The sequence below is a fragment of the Rutidosis leptorrhynchoides genome, chromosome 3 (assembly GCF_046630445.1).
Source record: "Rutidosis leptorrhynchoides isolate AG116_Rl617_1_P2 chromosome 3, CSIRO_AGI_Rlap_v1, whole genome shotgun sequence".
In the NCBI taxonomy this organism is placed as follows: Eukaryota; Viridiplantae; Streptophyta; class Magnoliopsida; order Asterales; family Asteraceae; genus Rutidosis; species Rutidosis leptorrhynchoides.
This window is the reverse complement of record NC_092335.1, coordinates 88,529,644-88,543,644: the sequence shown is the minus strand read 5'-3', so window position 1 is coordinate 88,543,644 and position 14,001 is coordinate 88,529,644. Positions and strand designations below refer to the sequence as shown.

At 32.1% G+C, this 14,001-nt stretch overlaps 1 long non-coding RNA gene across 1 annotated transcript; it reads right to left on the bottom strand.

The window, feature by feature from the left end:
- Window positions 1-10,187: 10,187 nt before the first annotated feature.
- On the bottom strand, window positions 10,188-13,401 carry LOC139896455 (uncharacterized). Its single transcript, XR_011776234.1, has 4 exons — window positions 12,105-13,401; window positions 11,814-11,870; window positions 11,432-11,522; window positions 10,188-10,574 (listed from the first exon to the last, which is right to left on the bottom strand). It is a non-coding gene; the product is annotated as an uncharacterized lncRNA (long non-coding RNA).
- Window positions 13,402-14,001: the final 600 nt, after the last annotated feature.

The following is a 14,001-nucleotide window of genomic DNA, read 5'->3' as shown; positions in this document are numbered from 1 at the left end:
GTCGAGAAAGTACAAACTGAAGAAAAGAGCATCAATGATATTCCCATTACAAAAGAATTTCCCGATTTATTTCCGAAAGAATTACCGGGATTACCCCCACATCGATCCGTTAAATTTCAAATAGATCTTGTACCAGGAGCTGCACCAATAGCTCGTGCTCCTTACAGACTCGCACACAGCGAGATAAAAGAACTGCAAAGCCAATTACAAGAACTTTTAGAGCGTGGTTTCATTCGACCAAGCACATCACCATGGGGAGCTCCTGTTTTGTTTGTCAAGAAGAAGGATGGTACATTTAGGTTGTGTATTGACTACAGAGAGTTGAACAAACTTACCATCAAAAACCGTTATCCACTGCCGAGAATTGACGACTTATTTGATCAACTACAAGGCTCGTCGGTTTATTCGAAGATCGATTTACGTTCTGGATATCATCAAATGCGAGTAAAGGAGGATGATATTCCAAAAACTGCTTTTAGGACGCGTTATGGTCATTACGATTTTATGGTTATGCCGTTTGGATTGACTAACGCACCAGCTGTGTTCATGGACCTTATGAACCGAGTGTGTGGGCCATATCTTGATAAGTTTGTCATTGTTTTCATCGATGACATACTTATTTACTCAAAGAATGATCAAGAGCACGAAGAACATTTGAGAAAAGTGCTAGAAGTATTGAGGAAAGAAAAACTGTACGCTAAGTTTTTAAAGTGTGCATTTTGGTTGGAAGAAGTTCAATTCCTCGGTCACATAGTGAACAAAGAAGGTATCCAGGTGGACCCGGCAAAGATCGAAACCGTTAAAAAGTGGGAAACCCCAAAAACTCCGAAGCATATACGTCAATTTTTAGGATTGACTGGTTACTACAGAAGATTCATCCAAGATTTCTCCAAAATAGCAAAACCCTTGACTGCATTAACGCATAAAGGGAAGAAATTTGAATGGAAGGATGAACAAGAGAAGGCGTTTCAGTTATTGAAGAAAAAGTTAACTACGACACCTATATTGTCATTGCCTGAAGGGAATGATGATTTTGTGATTTATTGTGACGCATCAAAGCAAGGTCTCGGTTGTGTATTAATGCAAAGAACGAAGGTGATTGCTTATGCGTCTAGACAATTGAAGATTCACGAACAAAATTATATGACGCATGATTTGGAATTAGGCGCGGTTGTTTTTGCATTAAAGACTTGGAGACACTACTTATATGGGGTCAAAAGTATTATATATACCGACCACAAAAGTCTTCAACACATATTTAATCAGAAACAACTGAATATGAGGCAGCGTAGGTGGATTGAATTATTGAATGATTACGAATTTGAGATTCGTTATCACCCGGGGAAGGCAAATGTGGTAGCCGATGCCTTGAGCAGGAAGGACAGAGAACCCATTCGAGTAAAATCTATGAATATAATGATTCATAATAACCTTACTACTCAAATAAAGGAGGCGCAACAAGGAGTTTTAAAAAAGGGAAATTTAAAGGATGAAATACCCAAAGGATCGGAGAAGCATCTTAATATTCGGGAAGACGGAACCCGGTATAGGGCTGAAAGGATTAGGGTACCAAAATTTGAAGATATGAGAGAAATGGTACTTAGAGAAGCTCATAAAACCAGATACGCAATACATCCTGGAACGGGGAAGATGTACAAGGATCTCAAGAAACATTTTTGGTGGCCGGGTATGAAAGCCGATGTTGCTAAATACGTAGGAGAATGTTTGACGTGTTCTAAGGTCAAAGCTGAGCATCAGAAACCATCAGGTCTACTTCAACAACCCGAAATCCCGGAATGGAAATGGGAAAACATTACCATGGATTTCATCACTAAATTGCCAAGGACTGCAAGTGGTTTTGATACTATTTGGGTAATAGTTGACCGTCTCACCAAATCAGCACACTTCCTGCCAATAAGAGAATATGACAAGATGGAGAAGTTAGCACGACTGTATTTGAAGGAAGTCGTCTCCAGACATGGAATACCAATCTCTATTATCTCTGATAGGGATGGCAGATTTATTTCAAGATTCTGGCAGACATTACAGCAAGCATTAGGAACTCGTCTAGACATGAGTACTACCTATCATCCACAAACTGATGGGCAGAGCGAAAGGACGATACAAATGCTTGAAGACATGCTACGAGCATGTGTTATTGATTTCGGAAACAGTTGGGATCGACATATACCGTTAGCAGAATTTTTCTACAACAACAGCTACCATTCAAGCATTGAGATGGCGCCGTTTGAAGCACTTTATGGTAGAAAGTGCAGGTCTCTGATTTGTTAGAGTGAAGTGGGGGATAGACAGATTACGGGTCCGGAGATTATACAAGAAACTACCGAGAAAATCATCCAAATTCAACAACGGTTGAAAACCGCCCAAAGTCGACAAAAGAGCTACGCTGACATTAAAAGAAAAGATATAGAATTTGAAATTGGAGAGATGGTCATGCTTAAAGTTGCACCTTGGAAAGGCGTTTTTCGATTTGGTAAACGAGGGAAATTAAATCCAAGGTATATTGGACCATTCAAGATTATTGATCGTGTCGGACCAGTAGCTTACCGATTTGAGTTACCTCAACAACTCGCGGCTGTACATAACACTTTCCACGTCTTGAATTTGAAGAAATTTTTTGCTAAAGAAGATCTCACTATTCCGTTAGATGAAATCCAAATCAACGAAAAACTTCAATTCATCGAAGAACCCGTCGAAATAATGGATCGTGAGGTTAAAAGACTTAAGCAAAACAAGATACCAATTGTTAAGGTTCGATGGAATGCTCGTAGAGGAACCGAGTTCACCTGGAAGCGTGAAGATCAGATGAAGAAGAAATACCCGCATCTATTTCCAGAAGATTCGTCAACACCTTCAACAGCTTAAAATTTCGGGACGAAATTTATTTAACGGGTAGGTACTGTAGTGACCCGAACTTTTCCATGTTTATATATATTAATTGAGATTGATATTTACATGATTAAATGTTTCCAACATGTTAAGCAATCAAACTTGTTAAGACTTGATTAATTGAAATATGTTTCATATAGACAATTGACCACCCAAGTATACCGGTGATTCAAGAACGTTAAAACTTGTAAAAACTATATGATGACATATATATGGATATATATATAGTTAACATGATACTATGATAAGTAAACATATCATTAAGTATATTAACAATGAACTACATATGTAAAAACAAGACTACTAACTTAATGATTTTTAAACGAGACATATATGTAACGATTATCGTTGTAAAGACATTTAATGTATATATATCATATTAAGAGATATTCATACATGATAATATCATGATAATATAATAATTTAAAATCTCATTTGATATTATAAACATTGGGTTAACAACATTTAACAAGATCGTTAACCTAAAGGTTTCAAAACAACACTTACATGTAACGACTAACGATGACTTAACGACTCAGTTAAAATGTATATACATGTAGTGTTTTAATATGTATTTATACACTTTTGAAAGACTTCAATACACTTATCAAAATACTTCTACTTAACATAAATTCTTACAATTACATCCTCGTTCAGTTTCATCAACAATTCTACTCGTATGCACCCGTATTCGTACTCGTACAATACACAGCTTTTAGATGTATGTACTATTGGTATATACACTCCAATGATCAGCTCTTAGCAGTCCATGTGAGTTACCTAACACATGTGGGAACCATAATTTGGCAACTAGCATGAAATATCTCATAAAATTACAAAAATATGAGTAATCATTCATGACTTATTTACATGAAAACAAAATTACATATCCTTTATATCTAATCCATACACCAACGACCAAAAACACCTACAAACACTTTCATTCTTCAATTTTCTTCATCTAATTGATCTCTCTCAAGTTCTATCTTCAAGTTCTAAGTGTTCTTCATATATTCTACAAGTTCTAGTTACATAAAATCAAGAATACTTTCAAGTTTGCTAGCTCACTTCCAATCTTGTAAGGTGATCATCCAACCTCAAGAAATCTTTGTTTCTTACAGTAGGTTATCATTCTAATACAAGGTGATAATCATATTCAAACTTTGGTTCAATTTCTATAACTATAACAATCTTATTTCAAGTGATGATCTTACTTGAACTTGTTTTCGTGTCATGATTCTGCTTCAAGAACTTCGAGCCATCCAAGGATCCATTGAAGCTAGATCCATTTTTCTATTTTCCAATAGGTTTATCCAAGGAACTTAAGGTAGTAATGATGTTCATAACATCATTCGATTCATACATATAAAGCTATCTTATTCGAAGGTTTAAACTTGTAATCACTAGAACATAGTTTAGTTAATTCTAAACTTGTTCGCAAACAAAAGTTAATCCTTCTAACTTGACTTTTAAAATCAACTAAACACATGTTCTATATCTATATGATATGCTAACTTAATGATTTAAAACCTGGAAACACGAAAAACACCGTAAAACCCGATTTACGCCGTCGTAGTAACACCGCGGGCTGTTTTGGGTTAGTTAATTAAAAACTATGATAAACTTTGATTTAAAAGTTGTTATTCTGAGAAAATGATTTTTATTATGAACATGAAACTATATCCAAAAATTATGGTTAAACTCAAAGTGGAAGTATGTTTTCTAAAATGGTCATCTAGACGTCGTTCTTTCGACTGAAATGACTACCTTTACAAAAATGACTTGTAACTTATTTTTCCGACTATAAACCTATACTTTTTCTGTTTAGATTCATAAAATAGAGTTCAATATGAAACCATAGCAATTTGATTCACTCAAAACGGATTTAAAATGAAGAAGTTATGGGTAAAACAAGATTGGATAATTTTTCTCATTTTAGCTACGTGAAAATTGGTAACAAATCTATTCCAACCATAACTTAATCAACTTGTATTGTATATTATGTAATCTTGAGATACCATAGACACGTATACAATGTTTCGACCTATCATGTCAACACATCTATATATATTTCGGAACAACCATAGACACTCTATATGTGAATGTTGGAGTTAGCTATACAGGGTTGAGGTTGATTCCAAAATATATATAGTTTGAGTTGTGATCAATACTGAGATACGTATACACTGGGTCGTGAATTGATTCAAGATAATATTTATATATTTATTTCTGTACATCTAACTGTGGACAACTAGTTGTAGGTTACTAACGAGGACAGCTGACTTAATAAACTTAAAACATCAAAATATATTAAAAGTGTTGTAAATATATTTTGAACATAATTTGATATATATGTATATATTGTTATAGGTTCGTGAATCAACCAGTGGCCAAGTCTTACTTCCCGACGAAGTAAAAAATCTGTGAAAGTGAGTTATAGTCCCACTTTTAAAATCTAATATTTTTGGGATGAGAATACATGCAGGTTTTATAAATGATTTACAAAATAGACACAAGTACGTGAAACTACATTCTATGGTTGAATTATCGAAATCGAATATGCCCCTTTTTATTAAGTCTGGTAATCTAAGTGACACAAGACGTTTTAAAATCTAATATTTGTGATCTATTGTTACGATTTGATATATATAGGTTAAACCTATAACTCACCAACATTTTTGTTGACGTTTTAAGCATGTTTATTCTCAGGTGATTATTAAGAGCTTCCGCTGTCGCATACTTAAATAAGGACGAGATTTGGAGTCCATGCTTGTAGGATATTGTGTAAAAACTGCATTCAAGAAACTTATTTTGTTGTAACATATTTGTATTGTAAACCATTATGTAATGGTCGTGTGTAAACAGGATATTTTAGATTATCATTATTTGATAATCTACGTAAAGTTTTTTAAACCTTTATTGATGAAATAAAGGTTATGGTTTGTTTTAAAATGAATGCAGTCTTTGAAAAACGTCTCATATAGAGGTCAAAACCTCGCAACGAATTCAATTAATATGGAACGTTTTTAATCAATAAGAACGGGACATTTCATGAAGTACACCAGATCAGGTGTGTTTAAAATAACCTCGAAGTACTAAAGCATCCCATAGTCAGGATGGGGTTTGTCAGGCCCAATAGATCTATCTTTAGGATTCGCGCCTACCGTACATAGACAAGTAGTTTAATGTTACCAAGCTAAGGGTATATTTCTGGTTTAAACCCACATAGAATTAGTTTTAGTACTTGTGCCTATTTCGTAAAACATTTATAAAACGGCGCATGTATTCTCAGCCTAAAAATATATATAAAAAGGGATTAATGAAACTCACCATACTGTATTTCGTAGTAAAAATACATATAACGTCATTTAACAAGTGCAAGGTTGGCCTCGGATTCACGAACCTATATTAATTATATATATTTATATGTTGGTCAATATTTGTCTAACAATTTTTGGTCAAGTCATAGTGTAACACAATCCTAATGCTCGAGACTAATATGCAAAAGTCAACAAAAGTCAACTTGACCCAAAATGACTTCTAAAATTTATACGTGTTTATTATATAACTTAACTATAGTCATTTTATATATTTAAATATATTTATTAGATTTTATAATAATAAAAGTCATTTATTAATAAAAATTTATATTAACGTTTATATATGATAAAATATACTTTTATATATCTTAAGTAGTAAAATTTATAAAGTTCACTTAATATCGTAAAACTATAGTGGTAAGTATTATTAATGTAATTATATTACGCGTGGTGAAAAATATCTTTATATCCCCTATTTATTTGATAAAATAATATTGATCATAATAATAATAAGTAAAAGTTGTATTATTTTGTAATAATAATTATTATTATTCTATAAAAAAATAACAATATTTATATTTACTAAAAATGGTATTATGATAAAATGATAATACTAACATAATAGTAATAATGATATTTTATAATAACAATGATATTTCTATTAAAATAATAACGACGATAGTAATAATAATCATTTTAACAATAATACTAAAATTCAGTTGACTATAGCTTCTAATCCGTTCATCGAAACCATTCGATATCTAAATGAAAAGTTCTTAATTTTTCGCTAGCTTTCCAATGATATGCATATCATATACCCTATCTCAGTAGCATATGTATCTAATTCAGGATTCAACAAACCTATCTAAGGACAATATCGAATGTACAAGCATGCATAATCCTATATACTCGAGCACTAGTCAGGGATACACTATTGATATATAAAAGTTAAGTTATGAGTGCTCACGTATCAATATTGAGATTCAATATTGTAGGAAAGTACGTAGACGCAACGGAGATGATAAACACTAGATTGACCTCACGAGCATACCCATGAACCATACCCATCACCTCCATAGCTATAACCCATAATTTCCTTAGCTTCGACTCATTCAAAAAACTATTTTGAAATCACTCGGACATCACTCCGTCATAATATTTTATGTATACTAATAATATCTTGAAATAATACAGAGCAAATATATATATATATATATATATATATATATATATATATATATATATATATATATCGATTGAGAGAGTTTAGAGAAATATATTTTCAAGTTTCTATGAAATAATGAAACCTATTGAATTCTATTTATAATAGATTCTTAAATTATTAAAGTGAATTATTAAAGTATGAATTATTAAAGTGAATTATTAAAGTATGAATTATTAAAGTGAATTATTAAAGTATGAATTATTAAAGTGAATTATTAAAGTGTAAATTATTAAAGTGAATTATTAAAGTATGAATTATTAAAGTGAATTATTAAAGTATGAATTATTAAAGTGAATTATTAAAGTATTAATTATTAAAGTGAATTATTAAAGTTAAAGTAAAGTAAACGTAAAGTAAAAGTAAAGTAAAGGTAAAGTTAAAGTATAGTAAAAGTATAAAACTACGTACGTATAATATGCGTATAAATATATTTAATATTAATTTAAATCGTTATATTATAAAACATTTTAGAAAAGTAGAATTATATATATTCATAATAGGTTTCAAGTTTTTAAATTACAGTCTGTTGGTGAAGCATGGGATAAAGTCCAAAGGTTTAATAAACGTATGAAATCATCTTAATGAAAAATGTCGAGTTACTTATCTTGTCGATATCCAACATCTAAGTTATTTACACTCCACGTTCTTACTTATAGATCACTTTACCATTTTTCGAATATTGTCAAAAAGAATAGATTTCTTAAATCACAGTGGACCTCATAACATTGGCCCGTAATCATATCATAATGTATCTGATAATTCAATCATTTGATATTATCTCTTAATTCTGTCGATAAATATATCGAAACCAATACGTTAATGTAAAGTATCATATATCTAATACTTTGTTAATGTTTTCAGTTAATATTATATATTATATATACATATCTATATACACATAATTGTTCGTGAATCGTCGAACACGGTCAAAGGGTAATTGATTACATGAATGTAGTTCCAAACTTTTTGAGATTCAACATTACAAATTCTGCTTATCGTGTCGGAAACATATAAAGGTTAGGTTTAAATTTGGTCGGAAATTTTCGGGTCGTCACATATTGTGCCTATTTAAATACCACTTTGATACTTGTTTTTATTTAATATTGTATTTAGGTACATCGAGAATCATGTTGGGGCTACTATCTCACCACTAGCCACAAAACTTTGCTTCTTTTATAACGTCTTGGTTTTATTGTTCGAGTATTTTGAGCCGCTTTTTTATTTCTCTAGATTCATTACCATATTTTTGTTTTTGTTTCTAAATTTCATATTGAATGAGAATATATGAGAGTCTAGTTTTGTTTCGATAATAATTCTTGGCCGCAAAACTGAAAATTTGAAATCACTACATTCTCCACAAATTCGAGCTAAATATTGTGAAGAATTTTCCGAAAAATTTTCAATTTCAGATGGGGCCAATTTTCGAAATATAACAAGAAAACAGCGCTACAAGCAAGACTTCATTAATGCTTTTCCCCGTTCGAAGCGGTTTAGATGCCGAAAAAGACCTTTTACTACTTTAATGGTGATTTTGCACTTTTAGATCTTACGATAATTAATACATTCGCATGTGAATTATCGTGTCTGTTTAAATACCACTTTGATACTTGCTTTTATTTAATATTGTATATAGGTACATCGAGAATTATGTTGGGTCCACTATCTTACCACTAGCCACAAAACTTTGCTGCTTTTTTAACATTTTAGTTTCATTGTTCGAGTATTTTGAGCTGCTTTTTATTCCTCTAGATTAGTTACCTTATTTTTGTTTTCTAAATTTCATATTGAATGAGAATATAAGAGAGTCTAGTTTCATTTCGATAATAATTCATGGCCGCAAAACACAAATTTGAAATCACTACATTCTCCACAAAATCGGGCTAAATTTTGGGGAGAATTTTCGGAAAAAAATTCGATTTCAAATTGGGCCAACTTTCAAAAGATAAAAAGAAAACAGCGCTACGAGCAAGACTTCCTTAAGGCTTTCCCCCGTAGGAAGCAGTTTAGATGCCGAAAATGACATTTTACTATTTTTAAATGTGAATTTTGTACTTTTAGATCTTACGATAATTAATCCCTTCGCATGTGAATTATCGTGTCTGTTTAAATACCACTTTGATACTAATTTTTATTTAATATTGTATTTTGGTACATCGAGAATCTTGTTAGGGCTACTATCTCATCACTAGCCACAAAAGTTTGCTGCTTTTATAACCTCTTGTTTTCATTGTTCGAGTATTTTGAGCCACTTTTTTATTTCTCTAGATTCGTTACCTTGTTTTTGTTTTTGTTTCTAAATTTCATATTGAATGAGAATATATGAGAGTCAAGTTTCATTTCGATAATAATTCATGGCCGCAAAACACAAACTTGAAATCACTACATTCTCCACAAAATCGGGCTAAATTTTGTGGAGAATTTCCGAAAAAAATTTCGATTTCAGATTGGGCCAATTTTCAAAAGATAAAAAGAAAACAGCGCTTTGGGCCAATTTTCAAAAGATAAAAAGAAAACAGCGCTACGAGCAAGATTTTCTTAAGGCTTTCTCCTGTTCGAAGCAGTTTAGATGCCGAAAATGACATTTTACTATTTTTAAAGGTGAATTTTGCACTTTTAGATCTTACGATAATTAATACCTTCGCATGTGAATTATTGTTCCTGTATAAATACCAATATGATAGTTGTTTTTATTTAATATTGCATTTAGGTACATCGAAAATCATGTTGGGGCTACTATCTCACCACTAGCTACAAAACTTTGCTGCTTTCACTACTACATTCCGGCACAATTAGACGTGTGGAAAATCCCTTTTAGACGTGTTGAACAACACGTCTACATGTGACGGCTTCAATTGAGTGGTGACATATAGACGTGTTCAAGGAACCTCTCTAAAAACTCTCAAGTAGACGTGTTGTCAAATCGTTAGATTAGGCTGTTCCGTTATATCTTTTAGACGTCTTTCGTTATTTGCAATTAGACGTGTTCCGTTAGTTGCAATTAGACGTGTTCCGTTAGTTGCAATTAGACGTGTTCCTATAGAGGGCTGGCATGGTAACTGCAGCTGTTGTTTGTGTACTGCCAACATCAGGATGTTCAAAACTGATAGATCTCAAAGTACCTAATGCAAGTAAGACAACAATGAATAAGCACTTTTGAAATGTAAATAAACAATTTCTAACTCGCTAATAACAAAAATATAGTGGTTAACCATGCATACCTAACTAATTTCTTCATGGCATTTTTAACATTGACCCATTTGATCCAAATCATAAATGTTTGGATCAAATAGGAAAAAATGGCATTAACCAAGGTTGAAAAAAGTTGGGCCGCTAACGTTTAAGTTGTAACAAAATCCTTTTTTATTTATATTTTAAGTTAACCATTTCAGATAACGAATGTTAAAAGTTTGATACTAATAATGGTCACTGCAAATCCAAATTACAAAAAAGTCAAAACGGGTCGGATCATATATTTAAGATAACACTGAAAAAAAGCAGTGTAGTGTGTCTAGTGCAGAGTAGATAACTTGTGTCAAACATTTCACAATGTATCACTTTTGACGTAAGACATATATAAATATAAAGGATATTAAATGAGTGGGTTTAGGTTATATATTACTTGTAACCCATATCAGTCACTTAAAACATATATTGGTTCAATTCCTTTATACCTTTCTTGATTGAAAATTAATAATATAGGTGCTTCATCAGAGTTTTGGTAAAACATATAGCAATCATGAAAGGTAAACGATATTTTCAGTCTATAATGGGCTCTTATGTAAAACTTATATTAAGAAGTTGACCTATGCAAAACCAAGACAATATTAAGACGCCTCTTGAACTACTATCCTTATATAATGCATAAAGAAGCACCAGGTAGTGTACACAGAAATATTCAGGAACAAAAAGATAAGCATGTTAAAATTTACCATAGACAAACAAATTTATATCTCAATGTTTTGTTTCTGCTTCATACCTCACTTTTGAAAAAGAAATTCTATTTATAAATGGTAGAGTGTCGGGTGTAGCTTCAAAAATAACCTCCTCCGTAGTCCTCATCCATTCATCTATTGTATGCAAATCCAAACATAAATAATTGGTTATAAGAACTATTATTCACTATGATCAACTAATTAGTAACCGCGAATCTAAATACTTATTTACACTCAAAATTTTAGAGGGCATTTGATCAAACACTTTATGGGCATTCTTAAATTCACAATAATTACTTTAGAGGTTATCTATAGAAACACTACTAACAGATAATTATAAGCATCGGTGTCAACTAGTGATTAAAACTCATATATCATATCATAATTTAAATCAAAAAATATATCGCAAATTTTAATAAAATTCACCTGAGGCATCTTCCATGAATCAGGTATATCAAGCCTTGACGCTGAAAATCTGCATAACTAAATTGAAATACAAATCATTCCCTCCCTTTCGTAAAAATTAACGAAATGCAACCAAATTTGTTTAATATAATACTGTAACAATAAAAGGTCAAAAAGAAGTTAAAAGTTAAAAATCATTTGTATCCCTTAAACTAGTACTCCGTAACTTATAACTTAAACATCATCGTCACTCGTTCTCATCGATCAACGCCTTAAATTTGGGATGAATTTTACTAATTCAGCATCTCATGCCTGCGACGGAAATGGTGGCGTTAGTAGATCCGGCGGAGGCGAAGGCGGTGGCGTTGATAACTCGGGCGCCGGTGGCGGCGTTAATTGTTCCGGTGGCGGTACCACTTTAATCGGAAAGTAAAATTTGATCACGTTGATTGTTCATAATACCCAAATACAAAGAGTTGATTAGCAATTGTTGATCATATTCATCCCTTTGTTACTTACAAGTTACAAAGTGGAACAATACCCAAAATAACAATTGTTGATCATATCCCTTTGATATTTGCAAGTTAATAAAGCATTAGTCACTTTGTTACACGCACCTGCAACTAGAAGTAGAAACTAGAAATATAAACATGCTTCCCTAATAATACCGTCCTCATTACAGTTGCATATACAAACAATGTTCCAAACAATTAGCACCAACAAACCAATGGGAGCACTTGACTATCTTTCCAAAACAAGTTTAACATCCAATCAACATAGATTTAACATAGAGCTTAAACAGATTTTTTTAATTAGTAGCAATTCTATTATAACAGTTATGTACAAGTATATAAAAGGATTATATAGATATAACTCACTGCAGACTCGCAGGTGACAAAAAAAGACCCAAAACTAAAAGATCCAACGTTGTACATGGAGCTACAGACACGAAACCGAATGAAAACAATGAGCTCAACCGATGCCAACTCTAAACAGACAATATATAACTTTATTTAATCAAAAACACAATCCAACTAACAATCCAAGAAACTAATTCATAACTACAAATCCAAGTTTTAACTCTATCCCCCATTCTTTCTTCTCAAAAACATCTTGTTTCCAGTTTATCCTACCCTTTTTTGGTTTCAAGGAATCACTGATTCATATCCAAAGTAAGAAATTCCACAAAAAAAGGAGGCAAAAACCTAAACCTTTTTACGGAAAATCAATGGAATCATCAATCAGTGAAAACAATTAACCTTACTATGAACAAAATAACTACAAACAATATCTTAGTAGGAAGCAATTGTCCTGACTTTGAATTAAAAAAAATGCAAATACTAATATTTAAGTTTAAGTCATAGAAATTAGGAGATAAGAAAATAAAATATGGCAGAAGATGAGAAAATAAAAATTAGGGTTCCAAAGTTGAAGATTATCAAAGATGAAAGAAAAATCTCCAGGTGAAGAATCAATCGATGGAAGAAATATTGTGAATCAGAGTCTCAGAGATGTGAAGAAAAGAGATGGGAAAATAAAATGAGACGTGAGAGGGCATTGATGGGAATTGTGTATAACTGAACGGTTTAGAGAGGGTTTAGGCGATGAACCGTTCGGAACCTATTTTTCCTCGTTCAGCACAAGCTTCTCGTTCAGATGTGCAAATCAAACACACTCAATGCTTAGCGATTCAGCACTCAGCACTGAATGGTTCCATTCGGATACAAACAAATACACCCTTAGTTTTAAAAAGAAAATGAAACGATTTTAATATGAAGCAGATGAGAGGTGGAATGGGTGATAGAGAATAGAAATCTGAAAAAGAAAGAAGAAAAGGAGTTTTGAACGAGAAAAAAAGAAAGAAAAGAAAAGATAAAGTTTGTTGTGGCAAAAGATGGCTCCGTTAGTGTTAGGATTAAATTAGACGTTCCTAGTAACATATTAGACGTGTTTGATTAATTAGACGTGTGGCTGGTAACTTATTTAGATGTGTTCCAGTAAGACGTGTTCATCTAACTAATTGGACATGTCTTGTAAACTAAGTAAACGTGTTCTTGATAACTTATTAGACGTGTTTTCATTTAGACGTGTTCCTGGTAAAACTTATTAGACGTGTTGTCAATTAGACGTGTTCCTGGTAAAACTTATTAGACGTGTTCCTGGTGAAACTTATTAGACGTGTTGTCAATTAGACGTGTTCCTGGTAAAA